General features: G+C 46.4%; 1 protein-coding gene across 3 annotated transcripts in view; it reads right to left on the bottom strand.

Annotated features, from left to right (window-relative positions):
* The window catches only part of LOC308311514 (uncharacterized protein), a 92294-nt gene extending 77549 nt beyond the window's left edge, over positions 1 to 14745 (bottom strand). For all 3 annotated transcript variants that reach the window (XM_080758227.1, XM_080758229.1, XM_080758228.1), the window contains exon 1: positions 14699 to 14745. The gene's annotated coding sequence lies outside the window, so the exon portion shown is untranslated. The remainder of the gene's footprint in view (positions 1 to 14698) is intronic.
* Between the last annotated feature and the right edge of the window lie 1382 nt (positions 14746 to 16127).

Below are 16127 nucleotides of genomic sequence, written 5' to 3'. Positions count from 1 at the left end.
CGCCCCAAAATGGTTTAATAATGCAACGTTTCGGTCCCTCCGGACCATGTTCAGGCAACTGCCAAGCAAGATGCCTGAAGGAGATCCGGAAGGGACCGAAATGTTGCCTTATTAACCCATTCTGACCTGAGATCAGATTCATACGAAGGTTTCTGCTGGACACACACTGGTCTGATTAACCCATTCTGACCTGAGATCAGATTCTAAAAATGTCAGTCGTTCTTCGATTAAAAAAAAAATAGCAGACCTACAAGCTCGTAGTGCGCCACTCGGTGGCGCGCTATGAGCTTGTAGATCTGCTATTTTTCAATAGCTAAAGCATAACATGATGCTAACACCAAAATGGGTTCCCGTTCAGAATGGGTTAAAAATGAAATACTCATGTACCGAGCAGATACACAGTGTGTGGGGTGCATTTTCATTCCTTTCATTGATGTCCACTGGCCTGACTTCTATGGTGTGCGGAAGCTTTTTCCTAAAGAGCCAAGTGTAAAAAATGACTTATTCGGGATCTCTTGTCCACTAGTAGTCCCTTCTTAGTTTTAGTCTTCATAGCTTCGTCATGGCTAAACAACAACATGACCTTATAGTCATCCTTATAGGCGACCATGGCTTAGGTGACGTCAAAAAAAGACGACTTAATGACTTAAGTTTTGAGGATTTGTTTTGTGGAGAACCGGAGAACTGTTATTGAAGAGTTCCTCAAACAGCCAATTCTGTGTATAGGGCTATCCTATGCTATGCTATCAGACTCCATATACAGGACGTTTTGACATGGGTGCCGAGGTAAAACAGGACAATGTTATCACAGTGTATGTACGGGCGAGTTTTCATCGACCTCTCAGGACGACTCGGGTGATTCCTTCTGCAGCTGCTGCTGCTGCAACAAAACAAAAAAAACAAAAAAAACAAAAAAAAGTTGGCTCTCCTGGCATTCCTCTGTGAAAAGCATCAGCCTCTTTAACCCATTCTGACCTGAGATCAGATTCTAAAAAAAAAATGTCTTCTACATCCCGACAGTTTTCTGAAAAAGCTAATGTTTCTATGTCAGTGGTTCTTCGATTTTTCAAAAATAGCAGACCTACAAGCTCGTAGCGCTATGAGCTTGTAGATCTGCCAGAGAGCCAGAGAGACTGTCCCATGTTCCATCAGACAGACCCAGAGAGACTGTCCCATGTTCCATCAGACAGACCCAGAGAGACTGTCCCATGTTCCATCAGACAGACCCAGAGAGACTGTTCCATGTTCTCTCACACACACACACACACACACACACACACACACACACACACACACAGGTCACTGGTTTTCAAACCTTTTCACATCAAGGCCCATTATTTATTCACATTGTATCTGCATGCACACGCGCACACACACACACACACACAATGCCCATTGTGTGTGTGTGTGTGTGTGTGTGTGTGTGTGTGTGTGTGTGAGCGAGGCTTGAAGGCGACAGTGCAACAATATAAGATCTCCCTGGAGGCCGTTCCTCCTCCAGCGTTTATGAAGCAGACATAAAGCTAATGACGGCAACGTTTTGTCAGAGCAGCGTTTATGATGGCTCTGCTGGGTTTCATGAGGCGACTGGAAGTCAAGTCAGCCCCTCCCCCACCCACCAACCAACCAGACCCCACCCCCACCTCCTCCTCAACCAGACAATACAATGCCTGGAGATGCAATGTCATCCACATTTAATGTCTAACTATAACGCAGTCTCTCTCCACCATTGCATGCACTCAGTCACTCAATGGTCTGTCTGTCTGTCTCTCTGTTTCTGTCTGTCTGTCTGTCTGTCTGTCTGTCTGTGTGTCTCTCTGTTTCCGTCTTTCTGTCTTTCTCTGTCTGTCTGTGTCTCAGTGTCTGTGTGTCTCTCTGTTTCTGTCTTTCTGTCTTTCTCTGTCTGTCTGTCTGTCTGTCTGTTTTTTTCTGTCTGTCTCTCTGTTACAATTTACAGCACTTCCTAAAATATGTTTGTGTTGGAAAGCGTTCTCACAGTTATATTCCCTATATATTACCTTTTCGTTTTAAGTTCTGTACAGTATATGTTTTCGATTTATTCATGAATTGTCATCATTATACCTCCTGTTTTGGCCCAAACTAAAAGACCAAATCAATGATAGTCATAGTCCTTTGTCACCATGGAAACACCAATCAGGACAGCAGTGTCTCTTGAAGGGGAGGGGGGGTAGTTGCTATGTGAATGGGGGGGAGGTATAGTTGCTAGGTGAATGGGGGGAGGGGGTTTGTTGCTATAGGTGACAGATTCTTGTAAGGTAAATAAAGATCTTCAAAGTACATTTTCACATCTTTAACCTCTCGAACCCCAGCATGCCGATCTGCAAGTTCAAAACAGGTCCGCGTTTTGAGCTTGTAGATCTGCCATTTTTCGGGAAGAGATTTGACGTCCCATTTTCGTCAGCGCTAAACCCCTTATCTCTACACTTCTTTGCCTTTTTTTACTATTTTGAAAAACATGTTGTGAGCTTGTAGATCAGCTATTTGAACCATTTACAAATGTTTTTCAAAACCCTTACAGGTCCGTAACACTGAGAGTGTAACACATGGAACAAAATGGACCCTTATGGGTCTGTAACTCTGAGAGTGTAACACATGGAACCAAATGGACCCTTACAGGTCTGTAACTCTGAAAGTGTAACACATGGAACCAAATGGACCCTTACAGGTCTGTAACTCTGAAAGTGTAACACATGGAACCAAATGGACCCTTACGGGTCCGTAACCCTGAGAGTGTAACACATGGAACCAAATGGACCCTTACGGGTCTGTAACTCTGAGAGTGTAACACATGGAACCAAATGGACCCTTACGGGTCTGTAACTCTGAGAGTGTAACACATGGAACCAAATGGACCCTTACGGGTAGGGATGGAGCCCCGAGAATCGGGTCCATTACAAACCCGGTTCGGCATTTATCGAGACCCGAGTATCAATACACTTTTGGCTTACAATTTAAAACAAATGCGGCTTTTTTTAGAATCTGATCTCAGGTCAGAATGAAAAATGTCAGGATGTAGAAGACATTTTTTTTTAGAATCTGATCTCAGGTCAGAATGAAAACTGTCAGGATGTAGAAGACTTTTTTTTTTTAGAATCTGATCTCAGGTCAGAATGAAAACTGTCAGGATGTAGAAGACATTTTTTTTTAGAATCTGATCTCAGGTCAGAATGAAAACTGTCAGGATGTAGAAGACATTTTATTTAGAATCTGATCTCAGGTCAGAATGAAAACTGTCAGGATGTAGAAGACATTTTTTTTTAGAATCTGATCTCAGGTCAGAATGAAAACTGTCATGGATGTAGAAGACATTTTTTTATAATCTGATCTCAGGTCAGAATGAAAACTGTCAGGATGTAGAAGACATATTTTTTTAGAATCTGATCTCAGGTCAGAACGGTTTAACACAACTCTGTGCATGTCTGCACCGAGTCCAAAACACAGGCAGCCGTCAGCTGCCGCAAGCGAAAACAACAGTCCACGACGTCCACCCGAGGCACGCGTGGTTTGCTTGCCTTGTGTTATATATATACCCAAGCAAGACTCCGTTGCCATCATTTCATAATCCAATTCCGTTCGGGGAAACTCAAAACTCCCTGCCAGAGTTATAATAATAATAATAATAATAATAACTCTGAGAGTGTAACACATGGAACCAAAATAATGGACCCTTACTGGTCCGTATAAGTTAAGGGTCCATTTGGTTCAATTTGTGCACGACTTCACGGTTATGATGACATTGGGAAAAAAAAGGTCCCAGAACCACAAACACGGGGCTCCAGCGGGTTAATGGCCAGATGGCCAGTTTGTCTGGTGACTATTTTTGGGACCTGGCCTCTCATCATCAATGGGACGTTTGAGTCCCGCAGTAGGAAATGACTTGTGAACCGAACCACCACCACACTGTACACTGTACACTGTACACTGTACTGTTCCCTCCGACCCCAGCCAGGACACAGACAGACAGACAGACAGCACACAGAGGGCCCTTCACATGGCCCAGGGGCTTAACCCATTTAGGCCTGACGTCGAAATTTACAAAAAAAATCTTCAAAATCCTGAAAAAATTCTGAAAAACCTAATTTTTCTATATCAGCGGTGCTCAATATTTCGACCTCAAAAAGTATTATGTAATTGGCCACCGAGCCCCGTCTGAAAATATGTTGTTCCAGGGACCCCCCCCCTCCCAGAAGCAAAGATTTTTAGTTCAAATGTTCACATATATATTCAAAGGTTTGAGGCATATTTTCACGACTTTTCAAAAATAGCTACAAGCTACAACCTACAAGCTCGTATAGCGCGCTATGAGCTTGTATAGGTCTGCTATTTTTTAATAGCTAAATTACATAGTGTTTAAATTAAAACACCAAAAGGGGTTCTCGCCCAAAATGGCTTAAAGAAAGAGCCCATTCCTTTGAGAGGCTATAGTTTCCATGGCATGGGGTTTGTTGCCGTGGTGAAGGAGGGGGAGGTGGTGGGGCCGTGGGGGGGTTCAGGGGTCCCCGTGAGGCCAATGGGCACTGTCAACACTAAAGCATGTGGTCCCGAAGGGCCCAATGGGCACGGCCGACGGTAAACGTGGAGCTGCAGCGAACAAGGCAATGGGAGGAAACACGATGTAGTAAGATGTTATGGACTATACAGCTGCAGTCTGGTTCAATGAATAACATTATATTTTAACCAAACTGTATGGTGGTGTTCTAATACATTATAACTATAGTACATGATTGATTGATTGATTGATTGATTGATTCTTTATTTAAGTGTCATGCTTCCGAAGAATATGGACTTACAGGACACTTATTACGGTTTACATAAACGATGAAAATAAACCGACATGACGGTTTGCAAACAATGATCAAGTGAATACCAAACTCTCTCACACACAGTCACACACACACACCCAGTCACACACACACACACACAGTCACACACACACACACACACACACACACACACACACAGTCACACACACACACACACACACACAGTCACACACACACACACACACACAGTCACACACACACACACACACACACACACACACACACACACACACACACTGCAGGAAGCTATACGGGTGGGCATTGAGTCCCTGGAGAGTCGGCCGTGGAAACACAGTTCCACGACTTTCCACCCCAAACTTCCTTGAATGGGTCAACGGAAGCACAGGCACACACACACACACACACACAGACGCATGCATGCACGCGCACACACACACACACACACACACACACACACACACACACACACACACAGACGCATGCACGCACAGCACACACACACACACACACACACGTGTAAAAAACCTGTGCATAACGGCGTGGAGAAACCGGATAGAGCAGCTGTGTGGGTTCTAACAATGTATGGCCTTCCAACAACGGGCCTCATTTATTAGAGCAAGAAGCAGTGGCCCGGTGTGTGTGTGTGTGTGTGTGTGTGTGTGTGTGTGTGTGTGTGTGTGTGTGTGTGTGTGTGTGTGTGTGTGTGTGTGTGTGTGTGTGTGTGTGTGTGTGTGTGTGCGCGTGTGGCCGCCGTGCACTAACACTGTGCACTGTTTGGCCCCGTGCATCAATCGCTGAATTGAGCGCTTATTGTTATTTCTTGATAAATGACTGCTCCACTCTATAACAGGCTCAGAGCACCTGATTGGCTCATATTCAATCTGGCTAATCAAAGCGATCGGAGCACCTGATTGGCTGTGCTGCTTGGATGTTATGCCGTATCCAACATGACGGCCACGTATTGTAAACTATAACACACAATGTCATGAAACGGTAAACGACATGCTTTCAAGAATGTTTTTGAGAACATTCAAAGCGAGTAAATAGACAATGCAGGATCCTAAAATGTATTCCATTTGGAACAACATATTTTCGGGGGTCGGCGGCCAATTACATATAATTGTTGGGGTACTTGACATGAAATATTGAGCACCACTGATATAGAAACATATGGTTTTTCAGAAAACTGTCAGGATTTAGAAGATTCTTTTGTAAATTTCGACGTCAGGCCTAAATGGGTTAACCCAGCGCACTGCATGTTTGCAGAGACAGAAGGCTGTTTCCCTTCCACATCTGGAAGACATAAGGATAATAATAATAATAACAATAGGGGGGGTCCGTGGGCACTGTTCAACGGCGAAAAAAGGAACGCTCTTATCATCGTACTATACATCATCATGCATCATCTCATACTGGCCAATCACAATGCCTGTTGCCGGCCCGGACGGTTAGCTCAACCGTCTGGGCCACGCCCCCAGTGAGGCTCTCCAGCGTTGAAGCACTCTGCCCCTAGTGGTGGGAGCGTGAACTGCAGGCGGACCCGTGGATTCATGAACGGGAAACCCCCGTGCAGCTGGGCTTTAACATTGAGCGCTCGTTTGCATTTCTGCATTTGACCACCAGAATTTGGTGAGGCGTGACAGCAAGCTAAAAGAAATCAACACACCAGCACGCCAGGGACCAGAATACTTCAAACCCAAACAATTAGTAAAAAATAGAACCACAAAACTAGAGATTAAACAACAAATAACAGCCAGAACCAGCAACTGCATTTACTTAATCACATGTGAACAATGTGGTTTACAATATGTCGGTGAAACGGGTAAAACAATAGGTACTAGGCTGGGACAACACAGATACAATATTAACAATGCCAAAAAGACAACCACAAGATTTGTGGTTGTGCTCTAAAATGCACTGGACTTCAACACAATCCCAACTGGACAGTAGGACAAAGACGTTTTAATGAAAAACAGTGGATTAAGAACCTCAACACGGATTTTCCTGGAGGCTTAAACATGCCTAAAATCAGATCTTGAACACAACAAAACTGGAGAAATCTAAAAGTGATTGGATCAGACTTCCTTCGGATACATGGCGAATGCATTTATTCCTTGCATTGTGCCTACACATGCCCCCCCAATTTCCTGGCAGATTACTTTCAACCTATCAATAAAGGCAGAAAAAGCCACAAAAACTAATTAAAAATAAATAAAAATAAAATGCCTGTTGCCTGTGATTGGTTAGCTGATTTGCTCGTTTACATATGTCAGGTCAATCGCGTTAATTTACGTCATATTTTCGCGGAATTTTTACCTAATTTCCCCTTTCATCGCCAATGGCAAATCTTGAGACGTGTGTGTGTGGGGACAAAAGCTGTTTATAGGAGGGGCTAGAGCCCCTAAAGAAAAAAACATGTTGGACCCAGCTGGCCTCATATATATATATAGTAACAGGAAACGCCATTACTGTCCGGAGTATGTCAACAGCCCAGTTGTCTGCATTCTTCCACGCCAATTAGGAGGAGCAGAGCCCTTAACGAGAGGGAGCACTGACTGGGGTGCATGTCACATGGATACGCAACTACGCACGCACGCACGCTTAAAGAGAGAGCACTGGGGTGCATGCTAGCTATGGATGGAGATGGACACACACACACAGACGCACATGCACGCACGTACACACACACACACACGCACGCACATATGCACACACGCACAGACACTACATACGTACTGTAAATGGCAGTGTGAGTATTCCACACATTCTTCTGCATTCACGCAGGAATGTCATGCGTTGCTCCGACTATAAAGGCATGTTTAGCAGGAAGGGAGGCGTCATGTCTGTCTCCGTCATGCACAGCATCTTAACGACGCCTCTCACACACAGAGGAACCTCAGGCTCGACCCAGTGCAGCGTATTTTATATACTGCACTTTATACACCGTTTTATTGTGCTAAATGTGACGGTACTGTGTGGTACTGAACATCAACCAGGACGAGCACATCGCCAACAAGCGTCTGTACGGGGCATTACCAAGTGTGACAGAGAAGATAGCAGTAAAGGAGGATGAGACTAGCTGGTCACTGTACGGGGCATTACCAAGTGTATCAGAGGAGATAGCAGTAAAGGAGGATGAGACTAGCTGGCCACTGTACGGGGCATTACCAAGTGTATCAGAGGAGATAGCAGTAAAGGAGGATGAGACTAGCTGGCCACTGTACGGGGCATTACCAAGTGTATCAGAGGAGATAGCAGTAAAGGAGGATGAGACTAGCTGGCCACTGTACGGGGCATTACCAAGTGTATCAGAGAAGATAGCGGTAAAGGAGGATGAGACTATAGCTGGCCACTGTACGGGGCATTACCAAGTGTATCAGAGGAGATAGCAGTAAAGGAGGATGAGACTAGCTGGCCACTGTACGGGGCATTACCAAGTGTATCAGAGGAGATAGCAGTAAAGGAGGATGAGACTAGCTGGTCACTGTACGGGGCATTACCAAGTGTGACAGAGAAGATAGCAGTAAAGGAGGATGAGACTAGATGGCCACTGTACGGGGCATTACCAAGTGTGACAGAGGAGATAGCGGTAAAGGAGGATGAGACTAGCTGGCCACTGTACGGGGCATTACCAAGTGTATCAGAGGAGATAGCAGTAAAGGAGGATGAGACTAGCTGGTCACTGTACGGGGCATTACCAAGTGTCTCAGAGAAGATAGCAGTAAGGAGGATGAGACTATCTGGACATACTGCCACCGACACCAAGAACTTCCGGGCAAAAAAACTTGTACTGTGGGAACCAAAACATGGGCATCGATGGAGAGGACGTCCCACACCCACTGCCTACCTACGCGGACGTACTAAAGAAATATGCTGGTGCAGAAAGAAAGCACAAAATGAGCTGGCCAGATGTACGGAGAACCGAGATGACTGGAGACGCCGACGGAGGGCTCGTCTGAGGACGACGTAGAGAGAGATATTAAGAGAGATATCGGTTAACAATCCGTGGGGATTTCCTGGAGTTCGAGGATTTATGAAACCAGTTTCGTCTCATAGTGATTATGAGACCTGTATTGTAACCACTGGCACTTTGAAATACTAAAATATCTAAAAACACATATTACCCCAAGAAACCCCCAGGAAAGTGTTTCTTGTCTCCCAAACATAATTAAAATAAGATCTGGTTGCAAAAGGGGTGAAGTGGCCCTTTTAACATTATTATACTATGCAGTTCGTGCCGAGCGTATAACGCCATAAAACATAATAATTAATAATAATTTGGATTCATATATATATATATATATATCGGTATATATCGGCAGATATGAAAGAAATCGGCCATACCCTTCCTAGTTTGAAAGTCCTTGAAAGATATATATATATATATATATATATATATATTCCGATATTATACAGAGGAACACAATGGAAATAAGCCCATAGGCCCTGTAGAGGCTTGGCCCAAAGCCTGTTAATAAAGTATTCAATCAATCAAAATCAATGGTAGATTTAGTCAACTAAAATCTTATGATATTTAGTCTAATAAAACTAGACTAACTAAAACACTCCAGGTGACAAAAATGTGGCATAGTCTCTCTCTCTCTCTCTCTCTAGAGGTGTGCACGCTCTGTGAGGAATGGAATGTGACAGAAGCTGTCAGGACGGGTTTGGGAGACAGGTTGCTTTGTTAGGAGGAACCTTGGCACCGCCGCCGCCATGCCATGTGTGCCCCCGAGTCCCATGCCCAGCGGAGCACATCTCCATTAGCGTCCTCCTCCCTTCGTCAAAGTGCCCTTGGGCAATATTCATCACATAGGCTCCCTCCAGGCAGGGTGTCAGCCCTAACCCAGGCAGGGAGGGAGCAGGGTGTCAGCCCTAACCCAGGCAGGGTGTCAGCCCTAACCCAGGCAGGGTGTCAGCCCTAACCCAGGCAGGGTGTCAGCCCTAACCCAGGCAGGGTGTCAGCCCTAACCCAGGCAGGGTGTCAGCCCTAACCCAGGCAGGGTGTCAGCCCTAACCCAGGCAGGGTGTCAGCCCTAACCAAGGCAGGGTGTCAGCCCTAACCAAGGCAGGGTGTCAGCCCTAACCAAGGCAGTGTGTCAGCCCTAACCCAGGCAGGGTGTCAGCCCTAACCCAGGCAAGGTGTCAGCCCTAACCCAGGCAGGGTGTCAGCCCTAACGCAGGCAGGGTGTCAGCCCTAACCCAGGCAGGGTGTCAGCCCTAACCCAGGCAAGGTGTCAGCCCTAACCCAGGCAGGGTGTCAGCCCTAACGTAGGCAGGGTGTCAGCCCTAACCCAGGCAGGGTGTCAGCCCTAACCCAGGCAAGGTGTCAGCCCTAACCCAGGCAGGGTGTCAGCCCTAACCCAGGCAGGGTGTCAGCCCTAACCCAGGCAGGGTGTCAGCCCTAACCAAGGCAAGGTGTCAGCCCTAACCCAGGCAAGGTGTCAGCCCTAACCAAGGCAGGGTGTCAGCCCTAACCAAGGCAAGGTGTCAGCCCTAACAGGCAAGGTGTCAGGCCTAACCCAGGCAGGGTGTCACCCCTAACCCAGGCAGGGTGTCAGCCCTAACCCAGGCAGGGTGTCACCCCTAACCCAGGCAGGGTGTCAGCCCTAACCCAGGCAGGGAGGGAGCAGGGTGTCAGCGGAAATGCCTCCGCGCTAAAATGTGCCATGATGGAGACTGGCAGCCTGGCACATACTGTGCATGGGCGAGGGGCTGGCACGCCCCATGTTCTCCTTCCACTTAGATTAGGAGGTCAGTTAATGGTGGAGGAATATATATACCGAAGGGGATGGCACTGATTTCTCAATGTTGTTCATTTCAAGGAAACCCCACTTTGATTCGGATCCGGATTTAATGATTTTGTCATTATTCTTTTTGATCTTTGACCTCAATCCGAGAAGATTTTCCATTGTAATTTGGTCCAGAATACACTCTGTAGGCAACTCTACGGCTCTCTAGTCGTGTGTACTTGTACATGTCATTGTTGTAGTTAGTTCTCTAGTTATACTGTGTACTTGTACATGGCATGGACATTTTCAGTTCAGTATAGGGACTCCCCGGGGGTCCCCGAACCGCATGTTGAGGACCACTGGGCCCGCATGTCGAATTAAATGGTAAATGGAGTGAGTGTGGAACTATAGTGTCCCTCTGGAGTGAGTGTGGAACTATAGTGTCCCTCTGGAGTGAGTGTGGAACTATAGCGGCCCTCTGGAGTGAGTGTGGAGATATAGTGGCCCTCTGGAGTGAGTGTGGAACTATAGCGGCCCTCTGGAGTGAGTGTGGAACTATAGCGGCCCTCTGGAGTGAGTGTGGAACTATAGCGGCCCTCTGGAGTGAGTGTGGAACTATAGCGGCCCTCTGGAGTGAGTGTGGAACTATAGCGGCCCTCTGGAGTGAGTGTGGAACTATAGTGTCCCTCTGGAGTGAGTGTGGAACTATAGCGGCCCTCTGGAGTGAGTGTGGAACTATATAGCGGCCCTCTGGAGTGAGTGTGGAACTATAGCGGCCCTCTGGAGTGAGTGTGGAACTATAGCGGCCCTCTGGAGTGAGTGTGGAACTATAGTGGCCCTCTGGAGTGAGTGTGGAACTATAGCGGCCCTCTGGAGTGAGTGTGGAACTATAGTGGCCCTCTGGAGTGAGTGTGGAACTATAGTGGCCCTCTGGAGTGAGTGTGGAACTATAGCGGCCCTCTGGAGTGAGTGTGGAACTATAGCGGCCCTCTGGAGTGAGTGTGGAACTATAGCGGCCCTCTGGAGTGAGTGTGGAACTATAGCGGCCCTCTGGAGTGAGTGTGGAACTATAGCGGCCCTCTGGAGTGAGTGTGGAACTATCAAAGTTGCCCATCCCGGAGCTGCACCACATCACGGTGAACTCACAATGAGCAAAGCATGTTTCTATAGCTCAGGCTTCCATCCTGTTGGAAGGAGGGCTTCCATCCTGTTGGAAGGAGGGCTTCCATCCTGTTGGAAGCAGGACCCCCATCCTGTTGGAAGGAGGACCCCCATGCAGCCAACATGTGGCCCTCAGAAAGAAATCCCCGACTGAAAACGCACGGCGGCGTCAGAGCTTCAGAACAAGGGCTGTTTTCTTTCACTTTCCTTGTCCACGGCCATGGGTGTTAAGAGATTGTGATTGGAATGCACTAATAATACAATCAATGGAGGAATGTCTGTGCGTGCATGCGTGTGTGTGTGTGTGTGTGTGTGTGTGTGTGTGTGTGTGTGTGTGTGTGTGTGTGTGTGTGTGTGTGTGTGTGTGCATGCGTGTGTGTGTGTGTGTGTGTGTGCGCGCGCACAATAATTCCTTTCTCCTGTCCCCCGCCCCCCTCCCAAAAAAAAAACCCTAGAATGTTTTCATATTTGGACTTGGGAAAACGACTTGTAAAATGTTCTCTACTGTTTAGTCGGAGCTTTGTATCTCGCTGTGAGGCTGCTGGCCTATACAAAGAGTCAGCTTTCATGTCAGATCCGTCGATGCAGTCATTGCCACTCAAAGCCCAGAGCTAATGGAAAGATGATGCACATTTTCACTCGCCATCTATAGGATTTCTCTTTGTGTATTTATTTTAATTTGCTTCCAACAAGAACTGTCTTATCATAGGATAAGATAGGATATAAAAGAGGACATTCGGTGAGCAACAACAGCAGTATACTTGGAACAGGAGAGCTAACAACCGAGTGAACAACCGAAAACCACATTATGTATATTATTAAAATAATCTAATTTAACTGAGCAATACAGGCTTTACCACGCCCAACCACAACCACGCAATATACAAACCAAAGCTCTCTTGACTTCAGATACTTGTAAGAAGATGGCATTGAGAACGAATGACATGTATTGTTGACAGTGCAGCCTCAGCCAAGCCATGATGGAAGGTTGCAGTGTCATCAACAGCTATAGGGGTCATCGCAATGTTGTCTTGTGGTGGACATTTTTGTCAACATAGACATTTTCGCCAGGGACATACAACATGAGTGGACGATAATATTACCATAGACAAAACAGTGTTGGTGAGGTGCTGGCCTAAGGCAGTAAACAAGTAAAAATGAGGAAAAGGCTGCACACTCGTAGCCACGATGCTGTACATGTATTAAGAATCCAACGTTTCAACCTATAGGAGGTATTCTTCTGGGACTACCAGAGAATAAATTTATAACAGGTCTGTGACTCTGAGAGTGTACAAATGGAACCAAACGGACCATTACACAGGTCCGTTTGGTTCCATTTTAAACACTCTCAGAGTTTAGGAGGTCTTTGCAAATAAAGCATTTGAGAACCACTATAGTACTCGTTGGACTTCTAGTTCTAATGTGCCGTCGTTAGTGTCATATTAAATAATTGTCACACATATTCTGAAGAAAACCTGGAGACTTGACATGTAAGTATAAGTATAAGTGGATGTTATGATCAAAATAAAAACATTATATTGGTGTGTTAAAACAGAAACATTTGCCACGGATGGACACACGGACATGTTGGTGACCCCTGGACTGGTCATCAAGGACAGACAGACCTCTCCAAGCAACATTCACATAGCCTGCTATGATAGCCACAATTTGAAACTCTAGATTATTTTTTATAATGGGATGAATCTAGAGTTGCAATGCCCTCCATTGACTCCCGCGCTCATCCAATTTGCATCTGCGATCTGCTTGTATTAAACAACGTTAAACTCGCCAACTGTCTATTAGGTCTACTAGTGTGTAGACACCATGTCTATAGGTATGCTAGTGTAGACACCATGTCTTTACAGTCCTCGGTATCGAGGCAAACAGTTAGAAATATTCTATAAGGTTACTGCAGATCTACAAGCTCACAGCTTCCTCCACGAGGTTACTGCAGATCTACAAGCTCACAGCTGCTTCCTCCACAAGGTTACTGCAGATCTACAAGCTCACAGCTTCCTCCACACTCACTATAGAGCCGGCTTTCATTTCAGCACCATACAGGGTGGACAGAACACCACGCACGCACGGTGGATAGAACACCCCCCCCCCCACACACACACACACACACACACACACACACACACACACACACACACACAGGGTTGACAGAACAGAGAGAGAGAGAGAGAGAGAGAGAGAGAGAGAGAGAGAGAGAGGCTATCATACAGGCGTGGACAGAACAAAAGATACAGCCTTCCTCCTGCACATTCACCCGGCTATATCTCTCTCTCTCTCTCTCTCTCTCTCTCTCTCTCTCTCTCTCTCTCTCTCAAAGGGTTTTATTGGCATGAGAAAACATACGTTTCCAAATTGCCCCCAAAGTGGAACAAGATTTTTTAAAAAATAGAAAACTCGCGAATATTCCAAGACCAACCTGAACAAACTATGGGGGGGGGGGAGACAATCTATAGACAAACGAATGCAAATTGCTAATAATTACTTAATTGGCAAAGTCTCTCGTTGATATCAAATCCATTCAGGTCTTTATAGTTGATTCACATGAGCATGCATGAGATGAGTAACATATAATATTATAACACACAGGCTACAGCAATAATAATAGTAATAATGTGCGCAGAGAAAGCGGCAGAGGTTTACAGACACAAGACACAAGACAAGTGGACACAGAGAGAGATAGAGAGAGCAGTGCTGGACAACCAGTAGCCCCAATATGTTCCCTCGGTCCCTACGCTCATTCTGTAGCTCAGAATGAGCGTAGGGACCGAGGGAACATATTGGGGCTACAACAAGCAGCCTTAAAAAGTCTGCAGTGCAGCAGAGATTCAGAGAAAGACATTATTCCTCTGTTTGTTCACCAGCTGGAACTGATATAAACCACAAAAAAACTAAACAAGGCGGACAGCATGTTTGTTCATAGATGCTGCTGTGGAAAAAACCCTTCGTTTTAACCAATGAAATAATGACAATAAACCGCTTTACCTGATAGCGAGCCGAGCCGGTTCAACGGAGACACTGGAATACCCTGCTCTCTGTGTGTGTGTGTGTGTGTGTGTGCGTGCGTGCTACTATCATGTCCCCTCCCACTGCAAACCAGACTACCGTAAAGCGACGAGTATTGGCGCACGTGAGATTGTTTTATTTTGTTTAATGCAGCAACCAGTTCCCTGACTCCCTGTGCTAACCATAGACTGTAAAAAGGTGCTAACACCATAGGCTAACACACAGGTGCATGGACACACGCGCGTACGTACGCACGTACGCACACACACACACACACACACACACACACACACACACACACACACACACACACACACTTCAGTAGTAGTCAAAGAAAGCGTCTAATACAGTCAGCAGGTGCCACCAGTGTCACCAAGCTACAAAATATAGGCCTAGCCATGGTTTCTAAAAGGGCATAATATAGATAATTTTCATTTTCATGTCCTTTTGCCTTTTAGTGACTATGAGGCTAAAACACTGCAGTGATTCATTCAGCTCTGAGACACTGGGTGTGGCTGGCTGTTGCTGTGGAGAGGAGAGGAGAGGAGAGGAGAGGAGAGGGGTGTGGAGGAGTGGAGAGGAGAGGAGAGTGGAGGAGAGGAGAGGAGAGGGGAGGGGAGGGGTGTGGAGGAGAGGAGAGAACAGTGGAGGAGAGGAGAGGAGAGGAGAGGAGAGGGGAGGGGTGTGGAGGAGAGGGGAGGGGTGTGGAGGAGAGGAGGAGAGGAGAGGAGAGGGGTGTGGAGGAGAGGAGAGGAGGTGTGTGTGTGTGTGTGTGTGTGTGTGTGCGCGCGGATGGAGGGAAGATGGATGAGTGAAAGGGAGGGGCCGGAAAGAAAGCAGAAAAACAAGATGGCAAGAAAAAAGCCAAATTTCAAAACCCCAAATCTCTGTCACTCGCTCACTCACACACCAGTTCCCTGACTCCCTGTGCTAACACACAGGTGCATGGACACAAGCGTGTAAGCACGCACGCACGCACGCACACACGCACACTTCAGTAGTGGTCAAAGAAAGTGTCTAATAGGCCTACAGTCAGCAGGTGCCACCAGTGTGGTTCTCGAACTTTGTCATGTCATTGACCCCCAAATTGACATTTAGCAGCCTGCAGACCCCCGTTTGTACGGCTCCAGAAGTGATTTTCAACGGTTTACACGCCTATATTTTAACGGCATTTCTATCTCCGGGACCCTAATTTATATAGTAAAATCAAAGTTAATTTAACTTAGAGTTAGAGTGTATACAAATGGAAATGGTTCCATTTGTATACACTCTGAGTTAGACCCATAAGAGGGTCCATTTGGTTCCTAACTTTCATTTAGCTGGGGACCCCCTGGAACTCCCTCAAGGATCCCTAGGGGTCCGTGGACCCCACTTTGGGAACCAGTGTGGCGTAGAGATCTCTGGACAG

Source organism: Protomyctophum bolini (genome assembly GCF_963924005.1).
Source record: "Protomyctophum bolini genome assembly, chromosome: 24".
Taxonomy (NCBI): domain Eukaryota; kingdom Metazoa; phylum Chordata; class Actinopteri; order Myctophiformes; family Myctophidae; genus Protomyctophum; species Protomyctophum bolini.
This window is presented reverse-complemented; position numbering and strand designations above follow the sequence as displayed.